At 45.4% G+C, this 13,987-nt stretch overlaps 1 non-coding gene and 2 pseudogenes across 1 annotated transcript; all 3 read right to left on the bottom strand.

The window, feature by feature from the left end:
- Window positions 1-2,881: 2,881 nt before the first annotated feature.
- Window positions 2,882-3,045, bottom strand: LOC130104250 (U1 spliceosomal RNA). The gene has a single exon (XR_008809461.1). It is a non-coding gene; the product is annotated as a U1 spliceosomal RNA (small nuclear RNA).
- Window positions 3,046-3,436: 391 nt separating this feature from the next.
- LOC130104269 (U2 spliceosomal RNA) lies at window positions 3,437-3,612 on the bottom strand (annotated as a pseudogene).
- A 4,965-nt stretch (window positions 3,613-8,577) lies between these two features.
- On the bottom strand, window positions 8,578-8,751 carry LOC130104288 (U2 spliceosomal RNA; annotated as a pseudogene).
- Window positions 8,752-13,987: the final 5,236 nt, after the last annotated feature.

Raw genomic sequence — 13,987 nt, 5'->3', positions numbered from 1 at the left:
AAAATAACACCTTTGCTCTTTGTTTCAGACAGGTCTGACATTTCTTTCTTTACTTCTTTTATTTCATTTGTAAAATCCAATCCATTGTTTAAAAGGTTAAAATATCTCTGCAGTCTTTTTTGCAACCCCATCATGCGTCTTTTTTCTTTATTCTTCTTTTCCTTTCCAATTTGTTTAAAAAACCGTCCTGTCCTTTGTTTCACCATCTCCCACCACTGTGCTCGTGAGTCGTAAAAGTCCTGGAGGGTCTGCCATTGGCTGAACTGCTCCCTATACTCGATAACCACTTCCTCGTCCTCTAATAGGGAACAGTTCAGCTTCCACAGCCCTCCCCCTACAGTCACACCCGTGGGAAGTGAAAGAGTGCAAGACAGCATCATGTGGTCGGAAAAAAAGAGGGGGGTCAATGTAGCATCGGTCGGCGGGAGGTCCCTTGTAAAAACATAGTCAATTCGAGAGGCTCTGGCACCGTCACCACTGAACCAGGTGAAGCCCTCCTCTCTTTGATGCATTATTTTAAAACAGTCAACTAACTTAAAATCTTTGACTATATTTTGTAATAAAACCGATGTCTTGTCGACCTTAAAATCCTCTCCTACCCTCCTTCTGTCCTTTTTTGATAATACACAATTAAAATCCCCTGCTACCACTAGGGGAGCCCTGCCTAGCATGTGGGGTTGCAGGTCTTCTAAAAGCTCATACCTGTTATTTTTTTCAGTAAAACCATACATATTTAAAATGTTAAGATCCTTACCTAAAAAAGTCAGATTTGCTAAAATTGCCCGCCCGTCCCTCACCACAGTGATGCCCTTCACCAAAAGGTTGGGATTTTTGATTAAAATAGCAACACCGTCATTTTTGTTAAAATTGGACCCACTCCAAATGGAAAATCCTGGGGTCCAAATCTCCTCCCACTTCCTGTAATTTGTTAAAAAAGGCAAACCACATTCTTGCAATAAAAACACATCTGACTTAAAAGATTTTAAAAGGGATAACACACTCTGTGCTTGCAACGTAGACTTCATACTTCTCACATTGATTGTAGAGATAGTGAGTGCCATGAGCAGTATGCTTAAAATTACAAGCATTAATAGAAGAATAAAACCAAAAGACTGCAGAAAGTTACATTAAAATCATGTTATGTCATGTAGCACTTGCTTCTCCTTTTCCCCAGAAAAACTGGGATCAGGAGGGCAAATGCTTGCCGCCTCGGAGTCCACAGAGAGAGCCTCTTGTGGCTCCTTCGGTGACGATGTTCTTAGCTTAACGTGCAAAAAGGAGACTTCATTGGGAGATTCTGCGGGCCACATACGGTCTAGATCTACCGAAGAGGAACTATCTAGCCGATGCGATGCCCGCAGCCTTTTCTCCTCTGTTTGAAGCAGAGGAGATCTCGCAGACCTTTTCTGCACTTGAGCATTGGGGAGTGAACCCTCGGTTTCATCCCCACTATCCACCACACTAACCTCCGATACGGTGTAGAGGGAGGAAGCCGTTACATCCTCCTCCTCCTCCATTTTGTTTCCACTTTTCTCTTTTTCGGGAACGGCTTCCTCACTCTGTTCGCTGTTAAAACTTGACTCCGCCCCTGTGGCCGCCCCACTTCCTTCCTCCTGCCCACTCCCTGAGGCTGGCTGGGAAATAGAATTTCCCGCCAAAACCTCAGGGACCGCCTCCTCCTTCCTTTGTTCTTTTGTTTGTTCCACATGTGGGGCGGCCATTTTGTGTCCTTTAAGTTTGTTGGCAAAACTTTTTGGGCAATCTCTGTAGAGATGGGATGACTCCCCACAGAGGTTGCACCGCCTGCCATTGGTACACTCTTCAAAAGTATGACCAATTTCTCTGCATTTCCCACATATCATTTCCTGGCATGCTTCAGCTAAGTGCCCAAACTTTCCACATTTTCTACATAATTTGGGCATACCCTGGTAGTGTATGTAGCCTCTGTTCTCGCCCAACACTATCATAGAAGGCAGATGCTTCAGGCCCTGGTAGCCCCCAGCGTCTTCCCATTGTTTAATGGGAATTCGCCAGGAGCATGTCCAAATACCATCCTCATCTAAAACCTTGACTGGCTGGCTTCGAACTGTGCAAAATCTACCCAGCCAGACACAAATGTCCTCCCCAGTCACTGTCTCATTACTGAGAATCCTTGGCTCGGGCCGAACAAGACGCACGCCTCGGATTGGATGGTCGCGCTGGCGAGATTTTCGGGTATTTTGGATTTTCTGAAAAACCTACTTTTGCACACTAGTCCTAGGTTTTTTGCCCGATCTGACCCAAACCGGTGCAGAAAGATTCTCTGGAGTCTGACTGCCAACAGTGATCGTGAAAAAAGTCGGAATTTCCATTCGCGTTGGCGACCGGACGCCAAAACGTTGGGAGTTGGCGAGGCGGGCTTTACTTAAATGGCTATAACTCGCCAACGGAATGAGACAATTACTCCCAACTCGGTACACCTGTGTACGGGCTCAGCCTGTGGTCACGTGAAAAGGGATGCAGCGACTGGCCACTTGGTGGCGCTGTAAACAGAAAAAACAACAACATGAATACGGCCATAGACGGCTGGATATCACATGATGTTTCACACATGCACAAGGTATTCATACCACATGATAGACCTCCTCATTACGAACAACTTTGCCTCCAGGACAACTGCTGTGAATCAAATCGTTTGTTAAATATTGGAGATTATTTGAAGAAGAATAAAACAAATCCATTTAAACAAAAAAGAAAAAACCTCCTTTCACAGAGGTTGTTTTATATCTCCCGATCAACCACTGCAGTTAAAATTATCTGGACTTCCTAGGTCATCAACTATCAGAAGAAGAAGAAAAACATAAGTGGAACTTTAACAATCTGCTCTTTTAACCAGTGTGTCCAGGGGAGAGCGTGTACGCAGTCCCCCACTACCATAAATTATGCAGTCGAGATTCCCACATTTGGGGAATTCGCAGGGGTCAGCACAACCGGAGTGCAATGGCCGAGCCTCGCCCTGGGTGAACCACCTTCCTGATCATGGTGTCTCCCCTGCCAGGTAAGTATGAATTCCCAGGCCTTCAGTCAGAAGCACCCTGTCCCTCTTCGCAATCCTCACCAACGGTTTGACAATCAAACACACACCCCTGATTCAACTCATCAGCTCGTTAGTAAAGACTCCAAGAGATAAGAGAGACATCAAAAATGTGCAGTGGCTGGCTTTTTTGTTGTTTTTTCATGCTCCAGCTCCGTGAGCCAAAAATCTATTTAATACGCAGTCCCCGGATAGTGGACGAATCAGATATTAAACGGATAGGAACAGAGTTTTTTTTTTTTACACCACGATTCTACCTTTACTAGTATAGTATATGATCACCTACAACACGACAATACACACTACTTCCATTAACACCTGCTGCCACATAACACCAAAACATTTCTTTCATTGAACACTTTAGGGGGGTGCACCGTTCCCAGAAGTACTGCAATACCGGGTCGATGCGTGGAGTGGACGGAGCAAGCCCCTATTCCATCTCCCAGCTCCAAAAAGCAATTTAATATATGGTGCCCGGGTAGGGCACGTATCAGATATTAAACTGATAAGAACAGATTTTTCTTTCGAAAAAAGTTTATTGTCACAGATTATTTCCATTTCCACATTCTTTTCCTTTCTTAAAAATCACATATTTTTAAAACAAAAATTACGCGTTTAACATTTAAAAATCAGTTTTTTGTGGTGTGTAGTGTAAAAGTCCATGTATGTTGATATTTGTTGTTTAAAAGAAAGTTAAATGGATGAAAATAAATGCAATTAAAACAAATAAAACATGCCAAATAAAACATCTCTTGTACAGGATCGAGGGTGAGTCCCTATAAAGATTGTCCATTCACTCCAGGTCTCCAGAACAGGCCCCAGACTCCCCGCTTCCGGTGCCCAGCGGAGATCCCCTCTCCTCCGGCCCGCTGGCCCGCTGTTCCCGTAGCCGGTGTGGTGAGGGTGCATCTACGGGCGGCCAGGGTCGGTGGCGGCCGGGACCTTCCCCGTGTGGCCCGGGTCGGTGGCGGCTGGGACCTTCCCCGTGTGGCCCGGCCCCCCCATCCGAATGACGACGTCCGGCGCCTCCTGCAGCGTTGATTTTACCAGTCGCTCGCACGCGTGGAGGGGCACCGTAACGCGTTTACCCACCAGCAGGTTTCTGGTGACCCAGATGGCATCCTTGATCACGTTTAGGGTGAGCCAGAGCGAGGAGAATTGGGGTGGTGTAAGCTCCTTCAAGCCCTGACCCACCCCCAGGATGGCGAGCTTGTAGTCCACCTGGGCCCCACCCGCTGGCAGGCACGGGAAAAACAGGGGGCCGGTCTTGGCCCACAGGTCCCGCGCAGCGCCGCACTCCCAGAGCAGATGGTAGACGGTCTCCGGGGAACCACACCCGGACCGTGGGCAGATGGAATTTTTGGCCATGCCTCTGGAGTGCATAACCGCCCTGACCGGGAGGATCTCATGAGCCACCATCCACGACAAGTCCTTAAGCCTGTTCTGGAGAGCTGGGTGGGCTGCGTTCCTCCAAACGTCTTTGGCCTCACCTAGTGTGAGGCCTGGAACCGGACTCACCGATTCTCGATCCTGCACAAGAGAGATAAGGGACTTGTGGTTAGTTAAAATGGTGGCATCATTTGTCTCTAAAAGGTATTTCTTTAAGTTCTTTTGACAGGTTAAAAGACACTGGACATTTAAGATCCACCGGTAAAATTTTCAAAGTTCTTAGGTATGACCCCATCCAGAATCGAGTCATGGCTGCTGTCTTGTTTTCTCTGGATGGGGTCAGAGCATATTTGATGTGGAGGGCGGTGAAGCGGCTGCCTAAAAACAGGTGGGGGTCTGGGAGGCCTTTCCCGCCATTCTCTTTTTTTTTCTTCAAAACGTCTCTTTTGAGTCGCTCCCACTTGGACCCCCACAGGAAATAAAACACTGCCCTCTCCAGGTTGATCAGGAAACTTCGTGGGGGACTAAAAACAGAACAGACAAGTAAAATCAGCGGTAAAATCACGGATTTAAAAATTAAAATCTTGCCTTCATACGTCAGTTGTCTTAGTCCCCAAAAGCCAAGTCTTTGCCTAACTTTCCCTAACATGTCAGTCCAGTTTCCCTGTCCTCCCCCCTCTCTGTCAAATTTTACACCTAAAATTTTCAAATCATTGTCTTTAAAATCCAAATCTAGCCCACCTGTGTCAACGTTCCCCCACGGCCCGAAGAGCTGGGCCTCAGACTTGCTCCTATTGAGCTTGGCGCCCGAGGCCCGACCGTACCAGTCAGTCAAGTCCATTGCTCTTCGTACCGATAAAATGTCAGTAGCTAAAAGGGTCACGTCATCCATATATAAAACGCAGGTTGCCGTCAGTCCACCAGTCCCTGGAATGTTTAGTCCTTTAATCCATTTGTCCCTTCTCAAGATTTGTGCCAGTGGCTCAATGCAGGCCACATACAAGAGGGGAGATAAAGGACACCCCTGACGGACGCCGCTGTGGATATTTACAGCTTTGGTAAGATGCCCGTTAACTACAATTCTGCTGACCAGACTGTTGTACAGCAGTCCCACCCAGGCTATAAACCTCCCTGGAAACCCCATTTTTTCCAGTACCTTAAAAAGGAACTGGTGCGAGATGCGGTCGAATGCCTTTTCAAAGTCTAAATTTAGGACTACTAGCTGAATGTTTCTGTCTCTCGCGTAACAGATGGCATCTCGGATCAGCACCAGGCTGTCCGTGATCTTCCTTCCGGGCACGGCGCATGCTTGATCCGGGTGGATTACGTCCGCTAAAACTGTCGACATACGTGTGGCTAAAATTTTGCTAAAAAGTTTACAATCAACGTTTAAAAGAGTAATGGGTCGCCAATTCTTTAAGTCAGTCTTGTCGCCCTTCTTGTGTAGTAGTGTCACTATCCCTATTCTAAAGCTGTCTGGAAGTCTGTTCAGGGTGTCAAATTCTTTAAAAACGGTCAGTAAGTCATGTGCTAAAACGTCCCAAAAGGTCAAGTAAAATTCAAGTGGTAGTCCGTCTAGTCCTGGGGACTTTCCCCGCTTAAAACCTTTGAGAGCTTTTTGTATTTCTAAAATTGTAAAATCCTGTCTTAAAAGTGCACATTGGCTCTGGAGTTTTTTGTCTAAAAAGTTTAAAACTTCCATCAAGCTGTCTTCGTGTACTTCTTTTTGGTCATATAAATCCCTGTAAAATTTGTCCACCCCTCTTAAAATATCTTCCGTTTCATTTACTACCTTACCATCTGATTTCAAATTTGTCATAGCCCCTCCCCTCGTTATGATCTTCTTAAAAAAATATCTTGTACACTTTTCACCTTCTTCAATCTCTTGTTCTCTACTCCTTAAAATGACACCTTTACTTTGAATTTGGGCTAAAACTGACATTTCTTGTTTTACTGCTTTTATTTCTTCACTAAAATCAAACCCAATATTTAAAAGATTAAAATACCTCTGCAGTCGTTTTTGCAACCCCATCATGCATCTATTTTCTTTTTTCTTTTTTTCTTTTCCAATTTTCTTAAAAAACAGTCTCGTCCTCTCCTTCACCATTTCCCACCACTGTGCCCGTGAGTCATATAAGTCTTGGAGGGTCTGCCATCGGTTGAACTGCTCTCTGTATTCTCTAACAACCTCCTCATCCTCCAACAGAGAGCAGTTCAACTTCCACAGCCCTCCTCCTACTGTCACACCCGAGGGCAGTGAAAGGGTGCAGGATAGCATCATGTGGTCAGAAAAGAAGAGGGGGGATAATGTAGCATCGGTTGGCGAGCAGTCCCTTGTAAAAATGTAGTCGATTCGAGAGGCCCTGGTGCCGTCACCACTGAACCAGGTGAAGCCCTCCTCTCTTTGATGCAATGTTTTAAAACAGTCGACTAAGTTAAAATCTCTGACTAAATTTTGCAATAAAACCGATGTTTTGTCAATTTTAAAATCTTCTACCCTCTTCCTATCTCTCTGAGTTAAGACACAGTTAAAATCCCCTGCAACCACGAGGGGAACCCTACCCAGCATGTGGGGTTGCAAATCTTCTAAAAGCTCATATCTTTCATGTTTTTCCGTAAAACCATAAACATTAAGAACGTTAAAATCCTTATCTAAGAAAGTCAAGTTTGCTAAAATTGCCCGCCCGTCCCTCACCACAGTGCTGCCCTTCACCAAAACATGGGGATTTTTTATTAAAATAGCAACACCGTCGTTTTTGTTAAAATTGGACCCACTCCAGATGGAAAGTCCTGGGGTCCAAATCTCCTCCCACTTCCTGTAATTTGTTAAAAAAGGCAGACCACATTCTTGCAATAAAAACACATCTGACTTAAAAGATTTTAAAAGGGATAAAACGCTCTGTGCTCGTATATTGCTCTTCACACTTCTCACATTGATAGTGGAGATAGTGAGAGCCATGAGCAGTATGGTTAAAAGGGTATGAGACATTTAAAATCAACAAGGTGACTACAGAGATATAGTTAAAATCATGTTATTTCTTGTTGCACTTGCCTTTCCTTTTCCCCAGAAAACCTGGAATCAAGGGGGCAAGTGCTTGACGCTTCAGGGCTCGCAGAGAGAGCCGCTTGCGATTCCTTTGGCGACGATGTTCTTAGCTTAAAATTCAGAAAGGAGACTTCATTAGGAGATTCTGCGGGCCACATACGGTCTAGATCTTCAATGGGGGAACTATCTAGCCGATGCGCTACCCGCAGCTTTTTCTCCTCTGTTGGAACCAGAGGAGATCTCGCAGTTCTTTTCTGCACTTGAGCATTAGGGAGAGAACAAATTATTTCACTCCCACTAGTTGACACACTAGCCTCCGACACGGTTTCTAGGGAGGAAACCGTTTCCTCCACCCCATCCTCCATTTTGTTTTCACTTGTGTCTTGCTGGGGAGTGGTTTCCTCCCTCTGTTCTGTTATAATTGATGGCTCAAAAAATGAGGCCGCCCCACTTCCTCCTCCTTGTCCAATCCCTGAGGCTGGCTGGGAATTTGAAATTCCCGCCAAAACCTCAGGGCCCACCTCCTCCTCTCTTTGTTCTTTTGTGTGTTCCATATGTGGGGCGGCCATTTTGTTGCCTTTCAATTTGTTGGCAAAACTTTTAGGGCAATCTCTGTAGAGATGGTTGGTTTCACCACAAAGATTACACCTTCTGCCAATGGTACATTCTTCAAAAATGTGACCAATTCCTCTGCACTTCCCACATGTTAATTCCTTGCATGCATCGGCTAAATGCCCCATTCTCCCACACTTCCTACACAGTTTAGGCATTCCTTGATAGTGAATGTAGCCTCTGTTCTCTCCCAACACAATCATTGAAGGCAGATGCTTCAGGCCCTGGTAGCCCCCGGCGTCTTCCCATTGTTTAATGGGAATACGCCAGGAGCAATTCCAGATACCATCTTCATCTAACACTTTGACTGGTTGCCCCCGAACAGTGCAAAATCTGCCCAACCAGACACAAATGTCCTCCCCATTCACAGTTTCATTAAACATCCTGACAATCACACTACTTCCATTAACACCTGCTGCCACATAACACCAAAACATTTCTTTCATTAAACACTTTAGGGGGGTGCACCGTTCCCAGAAGTACTGCAATACCGGGTCGATGCGTGGAGTGGACGGAGCAAGCCCCTATTCCATCTCCCAGCTCCAAAAAGCAATTTAATATATGGTGCCCGGGTAGGGCACGTATCAGATATTAAACTGATAAGAACAGATTTCTTTCGAAAAAAGTTTATTGTCACAATTTTTTCCATTTTTCCCATTTCCACATTTTTTTCTTTTTCTTTCCTCTCTTAAAAATCACATATTTAAAACAAAACATGTCTTAAAACCAAAATGACAATTAACGGTTAAAAATCAGTTTTATGTTTTGGTCGTGTGTCGTGCAAAAGTCCATGTATGTTTGTGTGTGTTGTTTTAAAAGAAAGGTAAATGGATTGAAGTAAATAGGAATAAAATTATAAAACAATAAAACATGCCAAATAAAACATCTCCTCTTGTACAGGATCGGGGGTGAGTCCCTATCAAGATTGTCCATTCACTCCAGGTCTCCAGAACAGGCTCCAGACTCCCCGCTTCCGGTGCCCAGCGGAGATCCCCTCTCCTCCGGCCCGCTGGCCCGCTGTTCCCGTAGCCGGTGTGGTGAGGGTGCATCTACGGGCGGCCAGGGTCGGTGGCGGCCGGGACCTTCCCCGTGTGGCCCGGCCCCCCCATCCGAATGACAACGTCCGGCGCCTCCTGCAGCGTTGATTTTACCAGTTGCTTGCACGCGTGGAGGGAAACCGTAACGCGTTTCCCCACCAGCAGGTTTCTGGTGACCCAGATGGCATCCTTGATCACGTTTAGGGTGAGCCAGAGCGAGGAGAATTGGGGTGATGTAAGCTCCTTCAAGCCCTGACCCACCCCCAGGATGGCGAGCTTGTAGTCCACCTGGGCCCCACCCGCTGGCAGGCACGGGAAAAACAGGGGGCCGGTCTTGGCCCACAGGTCCCGCGCAGCGCCGCACTCCCAGAGCAGATGGTAGACGGTCTCCGGGGAACCACATCCGGACCGTGGGCAGGTGGAGTTTTTGGCCATGCCTCTGGAGTGCATGACCGCCCTGACCGGGAGGATCTCATGAGCCACCATCCACGACAAGTCCTTAAGCCTGTTCTGGAGAGCTGGGTGGGCTGCGTTCCTCCAAACGTCTTTGGCCTCACCTAGTGTGAGGCCTGGAACCGGACTCACCGATTCTCGATCCTGCACAAGAGAGATAAGAGACTTATGGTTAGTTAAAATGGTGGCATCATTTGTCTCTAAAATATATTTCTTTAAAAATTTCTTAATAAAAAGATGTTCTTTTGACAGATTAAAAGACACTGGACATTTAAGATCAACTGGTAAAATTTTCAAAGATCTTAGGTACGACCCCATCCAGAATCGGGTCATGGCTGCTGTCTTGTGTTCTCTGGATGGGGTCAGGGCGTATTTAATGTGGAGGGCAGTGAAGCGGCTGCCTAAAAACAGGTGGGGGTCTGGGAGCCCTTTTCCGCCATTCTCTCTTTTTTTCTTCACCACTTCTCTTTTTGTGTAAAAGTGAAACTATCCCTATTCTAAAACTGTCAGGAAGTCTTTCAAGAGTCTCGAATTCTTTGAAAACAGTCAGTAAGTCAAACGCTAAAATATCCCAAAAAGTTAAATAAAACTCCAGAGGAAGTCCGTCTGCACCAGGGGACTTTCCTCGTTTAAAACTTTTAAGAGCTTTGTGAATTTTTAAAATGGTAAAATCTTGAGATAAAATTGTACATTCACTGTCGACTTTCTTTTCTAAAAACTCTAAAACTTCCCTTAATGTGTCATTGTGAACTTCTTTGGTGTTGTATAGGTTTTCATAAAATACTTCAGTTTCCTTTAAAATTTCTTTTGTAGTGTAAACCTCCCTTCCTCCACTTTTCAAAACAGTAATTGCCCCACCCCGTGAAATAATCTTTTTTAAAAAATACCTGGTACACCTTTCACCTTCCTCTATCTCCCTCTCCCTGCTCCTTAAAATGACACCTTTGCTTTGGCTTTCGGATAAAACTGACATTTCTTGCTTTATTTCTTTAATTTCTTCACTAAAATCAAACCCATCATTTAAAAGATTAAAATACCTCTGTAATCGTTTTTGCAGCCCCATCATGCATCGATTTAATTTATTCTTTTTATTTTTTCCTATCTTTTTAAAAAACTGTCTTGTCCGTTCCTTCACCATCTCCCACCACTGTGCACGTGAGTCGTAAAAGTCTTGGAGGGTCTGCCATTGGCTGAACTGCTCCCTGTACTCACTAACTACTTCTTTATCTTCCAAAAGGGAGCAGTTTAGCTTCCACAGCCCTCCCCCTACTGTCACACCGGTGGGTAGTGAAAGGGTGCATGAAAACATTGTGTGATCTGAGAAAAAGAGGGGGGTTAATGTTGCATCGGTTGGCAGGCAGTCCCGTGTAAAAATGTAGTCAATGCGAGAGGCTCTGGTGCCGTCACCACTGAACCAGGTGAAGCCCTCCTCTCTCTGATGCATTGCTTTAAAACAGTCTACTAGTTTAAAATCTCTAACTAAATCCTGCAATAAAACCGATGTTTTGTCAACCTTAAAATCATCTCATACCCTCTTCCTGTCTTTCTTGTTTAAAACACAATTAAAATCCCCTGCTACCACTAGGGGGGCCCTACCTAACATGTGGGGCTGCAGGTCTTCTAAAAGCTCATACCTGTTATTTTTGTCCGTAAAACCATACACATTTAAAATGTTAAAATCCTTACCTAAAAAAGTCAGATTAGCTAAAATTGCCCGCCCATCCCTCACCACAGTGCTGCCCTTCACCAAAATGTTGGGATTGTTGATTAAAATAGCAACTCCGTCATTTTTGTTCAAATTGGACCCACTCCAGATGGAATGTCCTGGGGTCCAAGTCTCCTCCCACTTCCTGTAATTTGTTAAAAAAGGCAGGCCACATTCTTGCAATAAAAACACATCTGACTTAAAAGATTTTAAGAAAGATAAAAGATAAGAACAGATTTTTTTTTTGACATTTTTTTTATTGTGCCATTTCATTCATTTACACGTCATTTCATTATTATTATTTTTTCCAGGATGTTCACATGCTCATTTTGTTTTTCCAAGCAACAGTAAAAACAATTATGTGTTCATATATAAATATATACGTAAAAAATGAATAAATATGGTAGACAAGAAAAATAGAATAAATAAACAAATAAAATAATAAAAACAGACTTTAAAAGCTCTCTCTTCCGTTGTGCAGGGGCGGGTATGTCCTTATAACCGTTTTAAAACCTCCACTCAGCTCTTCGGAACCAGTCCCAGAGACCCAGCCCTTCTGGGCCCGGAGGAGATCCTCTTTAACCGTGGCACCGCTGCTCCGCCTAGGGTGTTGGGGGGCATCTGCGGGCAGTCAGGGCTCGTGGCTATGGGGACCTTTTCCTGTGAAGCTCTGACCCCCACCTCCGAATGGCGACATGCGGTGTAACCCTGCAGCCTTGATTTGGCCAGCTGGATAGTGGCGTGGAGGGGCACCTGCATGCGCTTCCCTACCAGTAGGTTTCTGGAGGTCCAAATGGCGTCTTTTATGCAGAGGATGGTGAGCCAGAGCTTAGGTGGTGTATTTGCTCGGATGTCCTCTTGGCTCACCCCTCCTCTCCCCATAGGGTAGTCTGGGACCCCCCCTACTGGCAGGTACGGGAATTGCAGGGGGCCAGCTGTCGCCCACAGGTCCCTCACAGCGCTGCACTCCCAGAGGGCGTGCCTCACGGTCTCGGGCGCGCCACACCCGGTCCGCGGGCAGATGGGATTCTTGGACATGCCTCGGGAGTGCATCACGGCCCTGACCGGGAGGATCTCATGGGCAACCATCCAAGCCAGGTCCCGGTGTCGGTTCTGAAGAGCTGAGTGGGACACATTTCGCCAAACCTTTTGGGCTTCACCTAGAGTGAGCCCGCGAACTGGACACACTTGTTCCCGTTCCTGCACAAGGGAGAGGATAGAGCGACAATTAGTCAAAACAGTCACACTTTCTTTTACCAAATTGAAATTTTTTAAAAACTTCTTTATGTGGGTGTATGCTGGGGGTTGGTCGAAGGCAACTGGCCTTGTCAAATCTGTCTTTAATAATTTGTGGGTTCTTAAAAAGGACCCCATCCAAAACCGGGCCATGGCTGCTGTTTTTTCTTGTTTGGATGGGGTCAGGGCATATTTTATATGTTGTGCAGTGTAAAAAGCTCCTAAAAACACATAGAGGTCCGGAACGCCTTTTCCTCCATTTCGTGGTGCTTTCTTCATAGTGGTTCTTTTCAGTCTCTCCCACTTAGACCCCCACAGAAAATAGAACATGGCACGGTCCAGGGATACAAGAAAGAATCTGGGGGGGAAGAAAACCGAGCACAACAGTAAAAACAATGGTAAAATAACAGCTTTAATGATTAAAACCTTTCCTTCAAAAGTCAACTGTCTCAATCCCCAAAAACCCAATTTTTTCTTTGCTTTACCCATCACGTCATGCCAATTTCCACTCCCTCCCCCGTCTCTGTCAAATTTAATGCCCAGTATTTTTAAGTCAGTCTTTTTGATAGTACAGTTGAGGCCGGCAAGCTCGTTGGGTTTCCAGGGGCCGTAAAACTGTGTCTGTGTTTTGTCTCTGTTAAGTCTTGCTCCCGACGCTTTCCCAAACCAGTCTGTCAAGTCCATAGTCCTCTGTATTGATAAAACGTCCGTGCATAAAAGATTGATATCATCCATGTATAAAACAGTCTTTGCAGTCAGTCCTCCAGTCCCAGGTATAGTCAGTCCATTGATCCATCTATCCCTTCTCAAAACCTGTGCTAGGGGTTCAATGCAAGCCACATACAGGAGAGGGGATAATGGACAGCCCTGACGGACACCACTGCGTATGTCTATCGCTTTTGAAAGATTCCCGTTAACTAGGATTTTGCTGGTTATGTCTTTATACAGCAGTCCCACCCAAGCTATGAATCTCCTAGGAAGCCCCATTTTTGCCAAAACTTGAAATAAGTAATGGTGCGAGACTCGGTCGAATGCTTTTTCAAAGTCTAAATTTAAGACTATCAGCCGAATGTTTCTGTCTCTCGCATAACAGATGGCGTCTCTTATCAGAATGAGGCTGTCCGTGATCTTCCTCCCAGGGACAGCACAGGCTTGATCCGGGTGGATCAGGTCTCCTAAAACGGTTGACAGGCGTGTTGTTAAAAGTTTGCTAAAAAGTTTACAATCAAAGTTTAAAAGAGTTATAGGACGCCAGTTTTTTATGTCAGTCTTGTCATCTTTTTTGTAAAGTAAAGTCATTAAACCCGTCCTAAAACTGTCAGGGAGTTGGTCAGTCTTGTCTAGGTCATTAAAAACAGTCAGCAGGTCTTGTCTTAAAATGTCCCAAAAGGTCAAATAAAATTCTAGAGGAAGTCCATCAACTCCAGGAGTTTTTC

Source organism: Rhinichthys klamathensis, unplaced genomic scaffold (assembly GCF_029890125.1).
Source record: "Rhinichthys klamathensis goyatoka isolate OS25496 unplaced genomic scaffold, OSU_Roscu_1.1 h1tg000306l_1, whole genome shotgun sequence".
Classification (NCBI taxonomy): Eukaryota; Metazoa; Chordata; class Actinopteri; order Cypriniformes; family Leuciscidae; genus Rhinichthys; species Rhinichthys klamathensis.
This window is presented reverse-complemented; position numbering and strand designations above follow the sequence as displayed.